Here is a 7868-nt window from a genome sequence, read left to right on the forward strand (position 1 = left end):
TGCATAACTGGTTGGATAACCGTACTCAGAGAGTAGTCAATGGTTCCCAATCCTGCTGGAAAGGTATAACAAGTGGGGTTCCACAGGGGTCTGTTTTGGGACCAGCTCTGTTCAATATCTTCATCAACGACTTAGATATTGGCATGGAAAGTACACTTCTTAAGTTTGCAGATGATACCAAACTGGGAGGGATTGCAACTGCTTTGGAGGATAGGGTCATAATTCAAAATGATCTGGACAAATTGGAGAAATGGTCTGAGGTAAACAGGATGAAGTTTAATAAAGACAAATGCAAAGTGCTCCACTTAGGAAGGAACAATCAGTTTCACACATACAGAAGAGAGAGAGACTGTCTAGGAAGGAGTACGGCAGAAAGGGATCTAGAGGTTATAGTGGACCACAAGCTAAATATGAGTCAACATTGTAATGCTGTTGCAAAAAAAGCAAACATGATTCTGGGATGCATTAACGGGTGTGTTGTGAGCAAGACACAAGAAGTCATTCTTCCACTCTATTCTGCACTGATTAGGCCTCAATTGGAGTATTGTGTCCAGTTCTGGGCACCGCATTTCAAGAAAGATGTGGAGAAATTGGAGAGGGTACAGAAGAGCAACAAGAATGATTAAAGGTCTAGAGAACATGACCTATGAAGGAAGGCTGAAAGAATTGGCTTTTCTTAGTTTGGAAAAGAGAAGACTAAGAGGGGACATGATAGCAGTTTTCAGGTATCTAAAAGGGTGTCATAAGGAGGAGGGAGAAAACTTGTTCACCTTAGCCTCTAAGGATAGAACAAGAAGCAATGGGCTTAAACTGCAGCAAGGGAGGTTTAGGTTGGACATTAGGAAAAAGTTCCTAACTGTCAGGGTGGTTAAACACTGGAATAAATTGCCTAGGGAGGTTGTGGAATCTCCATCTCTGGAGATATTTAAGAGTAGGTTAGATAAATGTCTATCAGGTATGGTCTAGACAGTATTTGGTCCTGCCATGAGGGCAGGGGACTGGACTCAAGGTCCTTTCCAGCCTTAGAATCTATATGGGGTTCTAAATGTAGGCCTGGACTCTTCCTTGGGAAACTGTCAGGTCTCTTTCTAACACAAGCCAGGAAGAGATGTCTGTCTTCTAGATGTGTTGATCATATCCTGCAGCTCTGAGGAATACTTCCAGTCCCTGATCCCTTCCATGGGTGCAGAAGACCCAGAAAGCAAAGGAATCTGTGTAGTTCTGCTGTGCAGAGGATGACAGGATGTGGCAAGGTAAACTAGTAGTTCTATATCACCTATATATGGAGGAGCTAAAGAGATACACTAATGCAGATCTAAAGTGACTCCAATTTATATTCTGTGGGCAACCAGAATGTGGTTGGGTTAATTAAAAAACAAAAAAACAAAAAGCGAGGTACAGGGAAGAAAGAGTTCATATGTGCAATCTCTCCATGCCACCCGGGGAGGGGGGGGCGGAAATGGGGCAATTTGCCCCGGGCTCCGCAGGGGCCCCCATGAGAACGTCCGAGGCTCCCTCCCTGGCCCGACCCCGCCTCTGCCCCTCTCCCGGAGCCTCAGCGCATCCAGGAGTGTCCCTGAACAGCTGCAGCGTGGCTCCGGCAAGGCCCCTGAGCTCCTCCCGTTCACAGCCTTGTGATAAGGGGGCGGGGCTGCAAGCTCCACGCCGAGTGGAGGGAGCTCAGGCCCCGCTGGAGCTCGCAGCCCCACCCCCTTACCATGCGGCTCTGAGTGGGGAGGAGCTCAGGCCCTGCTGGAGCTACGCTGCACCCCTGTTCAGGGACGCTCCTGGACGCGCTGAGAATCCGGGTGAGGGGGGAGCTGGGGGTAAGGGGCCAGGGTTGGATAAGGGGCAGGGAGTCCCGGGGACAGTCAGGGGACAGGGAGGGGGCAGAGGTTGGGGGGGCAGTCAGGGGACAGGGAATGGGGGCGTTGGATCGTGGGCATTCCAAGGGTCTGTCAGGACTCAGCGGCGGGAGAGGGGGGAATAGGGGTCGGGGCAGTCAGGGGACAGGGATCAGGGGTGGTGGTTGGGGGGGGTCTCTGGGGGACGGTGAGGGGACAAGGAGCAGGATGGGTTGGGGATTCTGAGGGGGGCGGGCAGTTGGGGGGCAGGAAGTGGGTGGGGGTCGGATAGGGGGCAGGGCCAGGCTGTTTGGGAGGCACAGCCTTCCCTACCCTAAAGCTCATTCAGCAGTTTGAGGCTTGCAGAAGAGCCAAGCTGTTAGCTTTTCCATTAGATAAATGCATAGAGGTTAAGTCCATTAATGACTATTCGCCAGGATGGGTAAGGAATTGTGTCCCTAGCCTCTGTTTGTCAGAGGGTGGAGATGGATGGCAGGAGCGAGATCACTTGATCATTACCTGTTAGGTTCATTCCCTCTGGGGCACTTGGCATTGGCCATTTTCGGTAGACAGGATACTGGGCTGGATGGACCTTTGGTTTGACCCAGTATGGCCATTCTTATGTTCTAAGCTAAATGAACCCAAAGTTATGGAGACAGATATGAGTCAAGGAAGCCAGCAGAGTATCAAAAACCTGGACAAATCTCTGACTGGATGGGCTCAGGCGTTTGGTCACAAGCTGAGGTGGTTCAAAAGTTTTGGATTTTTTTTAAGCAGAATTTTTTTATTGTTTCTTTAAACAATCAAACACAGCAAGCAGCAAATATTTGGCCACACACTTCTGAAACCCCAAACCATATTCAGGTTTTGGCAGACTAATTTCAGCTTTTCAATTAAAAAAACCACCACAAATTTTGAAGGAAAGCAGACATTGTCCATGATTTTTTTCTGCTTTTTGAAAATCCCTAGTTTTCGATCCAAAAAAAGTTTTGACAGAAAATATTTGTCCAACCCTTTTAATGAGCTTTAGTGCCTTTTAGCACTAGCTGATGCTGAGAGCCAGTGATACCTTGTAAAGAAGTTTTCTCAAAACTGGGTTTGTGCCGAGATGCGGAAGGTTTATTTTTCCCAAGGCCGCCCGTAGGGGGGGAGCAAGTGGGGCAATTTGCCCCAGGCCCCGCAGGGGCCCCCACGAGAATATAGTATTGTATAGTATTGCCATTTTTTATGGAAGGGGCCCCCAAAATTGCTTTGCCCCAGGCCCCCTGAATTCTCTGGGTGGCCCTGAATCTCTCTGCCTGCCAACTGAATCCACATCTTAATATGCTTGGAAGCCCTATCCAAAATAAATTAGCTGTCGAAGGGTAGAGGATATTGTGGCAGATATTGCAACCTCATGCAGTACCTTTAGGGACCATATTGTCTAAAGCTCTGGTCTGGAGAGAGACGGGATGCAGGTCTCCACACACAAAAAGGTGATGGCTAGAATTGTTACAGGCATTCCTAGAGCAGACCACAGAGTGAGTCAAATGTGCAGTTACCTGGCACATTTAGCTTCTATGACTTTCTGCCGTTGAAGCCATTTATTTTTTAGGGAGTGAAGACAAGGACTTGGGAGTGAGTGGCAACCACTGAGCCCATGGTAAGTTATGCTCATTTTCTATACTGAAACAACCATGAAGAATTTTCATCAATTTATTATGAACAGCAGCCTTTACTCCAGTGGAGCTCAAACACAGTAAATTAACTTTTAGTTTTCAGACTAAGATAAGTGGTAGAAATCAGTGACAACAATAAATACATTTAGGCTATGACATACTGTATAGAGTATAAAAAAAACAGGAGTACTTGTGGCACCTTAAAGACTAACAAATTTATTTTAGCATGAGCTTTCGTGAGCTAAAGCTCACTTCTTCAGATGCATAGAATGGAACACACAGACAGGAGATATTTATACATACAGAGAACATGAAAAGGTGGAAGTATGCATACCAACAGGCAGAGTCTAATCAATTGAGATGAGCTATCCTTAGCAGGAGGAAAAAAAACTTTTTGAAGTGATAATTAAGATGGCCCATAGAAGGTGTGAGGAGAACTTAACATAGGAAAATAGATTCAATTGGTGTAATGACCCAACCATTCCCAGTCTTTGTTTAAACCACAGTTAATTGTATCTAGTTTGCATATTAATTCAAGTTCAGCAGTCTCTCTTTGGAGTCTGTTTTTGAAGTTTTTTTGTTGCAAAATTGCCACCTTCAAGTCTGTCACTGAAGTGTTCTCCCACTGGTTTTTGAATGTTATGATTCCTGATGTCAGATTTGTGTCCATTTATTCTTTTGCGTAGAGACTGTCCGGTTTGGCCAATGTACATGGCAGAGGGGCATTGCTGGCACATGATGGCATATATCACGTTGGTAGATGTGCAGGTGTACGAGCCCCTGATGGTGTGTCTGATGTGATTAGGTCCTGTGATGGTCTCCAAAGAGAGACTGCTGAACTTGAATTAATATGCAAACTAGATACAATTAACTGCTAAAATAAATTTGTTAGTCTTTAAGGTGCCACAAGTACTCCTGTTTTTTTTGCGGCTACAGACTAACACGGCTGCTACTCTGAAACCTGTATAGAGTATAGTCATCTTACAAATTGCCCACAATTTTGTGCTGTGTGACAGAAATTTTGGTCAAGGCAAAACCCTACTCTTATTAAAAGTGCCATGGAGTTTTTAATGCCTACATAGAGGGCTGCCATTTTAATGGTTTAATTAGAAAGATCGACACAGTACTATAATGCATGACAATATTATTATTTGTGTTATAGTAGCACTCAGGATCCCCATTATACGTAGGTGCTATTAAAACACAGAATTAATGACAGTCCCCGCACCAGAGTTAGTTTAATTAAATTATCTCAGAAGTCTGAAGGTCTGATCTGACCTTCCTAGGATTTGAAGCTGTAATTTCAAGGTGTCTAGGTATTTAAACCTGATGTTGAAAGCACAAAGCCGTCTCCTTCCAATACCACTGATGCTACATGCACTATATAGCAATAGATAAAACAGAACAAATGACTCCTTCACCAAATACATTAAATGACAGAAAATGAACAAAAATTATGACAACTGAAACAAATAAGTAGAGAAAGCAATAATCTACTATGTAAGCTCGAAAGCTTGTCTCTCTCACCAACAGAAGTTGGTCCAATAAAAGATATTACCTCATCCATTTACCTTGGTCTTTACTAGGTAAATTCAGTGTGAAATATGAAGCAACTGATGCTTCACCTGGAAAAAAATATTTTATAAAGAAGAACATCATGAGAAGATTTAAAAAAAATAGATCATACATTTTGTGGGCAGGCATTTTATTGTGATAGAATACAAAGGAGTTGCCAAGTATAATTTATATTTAGTCTGCTTTGTATGTTCAAAACTTGAGTTGTATTGCTATGATTGCACCGCTAAGTACTAGACCTTCACAAACAAATCCAGCTAGTTGTAATTCAAATAGTAATTCTAGATTTCACCTACACTTAAGTTAAAATGTACTGCAGATTTGAACTGGAGTCAAGCTAGCATTAAATTAACCTGATTCAAATATAATGGAACAATACCTTTTTAAAGGAACCTACTTCATTGGATAGTCTGCCATTAAAATTATTCTTTCATTTCTCTGCTTTTATGAAACACGGAATCATTTGCAATTAAGTAATTATTAAAAGTTTTAAACAAAATAGATTACATCAGGCAACCATCTCAATGGCCTAGCTGAGAGACCTGTGGTAACAGTGAGTTTGGCTAAAAATAACAGTGAAGACACAGCAACTCAGTTTTTAACGTGGGTTAGCAACTCAAGTTAAAGCCTAAAGGGGAGCTTGGGTTCACTAACCTGAATTAATTACACCTTCCGGCTTGACCCTGACTCTCCAACCCCTTCAGTGTACAGGTACCCTTGTGAACTGAGTGAACATTGCACTTGGAAGAGCCTCTTAATGTTTTGGGAGCAGCACTGAAGGTCTCTGGAAGAAGTTGCATAGACTCCTTTGTGTTATGAGGGCCAATGGGATGAAATGGGTTCAATGGTGTAAAACTAAATGGATTTATTTAGATGCTTCTTTGTTGCATCTTTTTTATGGTCATCATACAACAATGCCCTTAGCACTATTTTATTATACAGCTGAAGGTGTGAGATTTTTAAATCCTACCTTTAAGCGAAGCAGGCTGCAGGCAACAATTTATAGTTTTAAGGCCCAACTTTCAGTCTTTCTTCCATTTTTGTGGCTGTACTTGCAACATTACAACCTGCAGTTATTTTTGCCTGCAGCTTAGGTCACTTGGCATGTACATATTGTGACATTGCACTTTATATGATTTTATAAAAATATGCTAATGAGTAAATATAATGTAACTGGAATATGCTTTATGCAAAAGTTTTTTTGTAAGGTATTACAAAGCTTATAATTTACTAAGTGTGATTATTTTATTTGTATAAATGTACCACTTTTGTATTTAAAACTAGAAATATGGAATATAACTTTGAGGGCCTATTGTAATTATGCAAAGTGTGGGCCACTAATGGTGATTTGGAATTTCGATGACTTTTATTAACCAGGACAATTGACTGCAGATGGCTTTGTTTTACTTGTAAGTTTTTTTTGTATATGTATGTGCTGGCAAGTGGGTAATGAAGTTTTGCAGTGACATGTGATTATGTCACCTGAACTGGAATTTATTTTTAACCTGATGTTTTTTTTTATTAAGAAGAAGGGGGTTGGAACCCAGAGAGGGACAAAGGATTTTTGCCTTATGCAAAAGATATATAAATGGGTGGAACAGAACAAAATGGAGAGCCATTATGAGGAATTTTTTAAGCTACCATTTGAGCTGGAACAAGAGCTGTACCAGGGGAAAGAATTGTGCCCAGGCCTGGAAGGTATTTAGGTTGAGGAAAAAACTTACTGAAGCATTTTTAAGGGTGAGATTATTTGTATTTAGTTTGATTAGACAGATTTGCGTGTTTTATTTTATTTTCCTTGGTGACTTACTTTGTTTTGTTTGTTACTACTTGAAACCACTTAAATTTTACTTTTTGTATTTAATAAAATTACTTTTTACTTATTAATTAACCCGGAGTATGTATTAATACCTGGGGGAGGCAAACAGCTGTGCATATTTTTTTATTAGTGTTATAGAGGGCAAACAATTTGAGTTTACCTTGTATAATCTTTTACAGGGTAAAACGGATTTATTTGGGTTTAGACCCCGTTGGAAGTTGGGCATTTGAGTGTTAAAGACAAACATTTCTGTAAGCTGCTTTCAGTTAAGCCTGCAGCTTTGGGGCAAGTAATTCAGACCCTGGGTCTTTGCTGGAGCAGACGGGCGCGTCTGGCTCAGTAAGATAGGGTGCTGGAGTCCCAAGCTGGCAGGGAAAGCAGGGGCAGAAGTAGTCTTGGCACAGCGGGTGGCAGCTCCGGGGGGGGGGGTCTGTGATCCAACTCCTAACACATGTCTGATTTGTCATTCAGCTGTTCAAGTGATCTAAATTGCAGTTAAATATAGAGATCAGACTGTGGAAAAACTGGTCCTTAGTTTTAGCCCATAGTAGCAAAAAGGTTTAGTATAGCACTGATTTGTATAGAACACCTACATGCTTTAAAAATGTGTTCAACAATAAATGCCATACCCAAGCACAGCATCCTCACTGTCATCTTTAAGCTCAACAATTAACTGTACAGTTGTTGCTGTTGTCAGAAAATCATCAGCGGGATGACAACTCCCACTGAAAATCAATATAGACTACCATTAGATCAGGCTCTAAAATATCTTATTTATGTCACAGGTTCTTGATTAATCTCGACTACTGTTCAAAGATAATCATCCACATGCAACATACTGCAAAATGGATCAGATACATTCCAATGTTCTAGTGATTTCGGTTGCTGCAAAGGACAAGCAGAGGTACATTTGAGTAACCACTCAAAATATTTCCAACTCCTGCAAATCTATCTTGGATGCCCTAACCCATT

The 7868-nt window shown here is 42.0% G+C and overlaps 1 long non-coding RNA gene across 1 annotated transcript; it reads right to left on the reverse strand.

Moving 5' to 3' along the window:
- Positions 1-3525: 3525 nt before the first annotated feature.
- On the reverse strand, positions 3526-6312 carry LOC123364966. The gene is made up of 2 exons (XR_006577378.1): positions 4464-6312; positions 3526-3662 (listed from the first exon to the last, which is right to left on the reverse strand). It is a non-coding gene; the product is annotated as an uncharacterized LOC123364966 (long non-coding RNA).
- Positions 6313-7868: the final 1556 nt, after the last annotated feature.

The sequence above is a fragment of the Mauremys mutica genome, chromosome 2, assembly GCF_020497125.1.
Source record: "Mauremys mutica isolate MM-2020 ecotype Southern chromosome 2, ASM2049712v1, whole genome shotgun sequence".
In the NCBI taxonomy this organism is placed as follows: Eukaryota; Metazoa; Chordata; order Testudines; family Geoemydidae; genus Mauremys; species Mauremys mutica.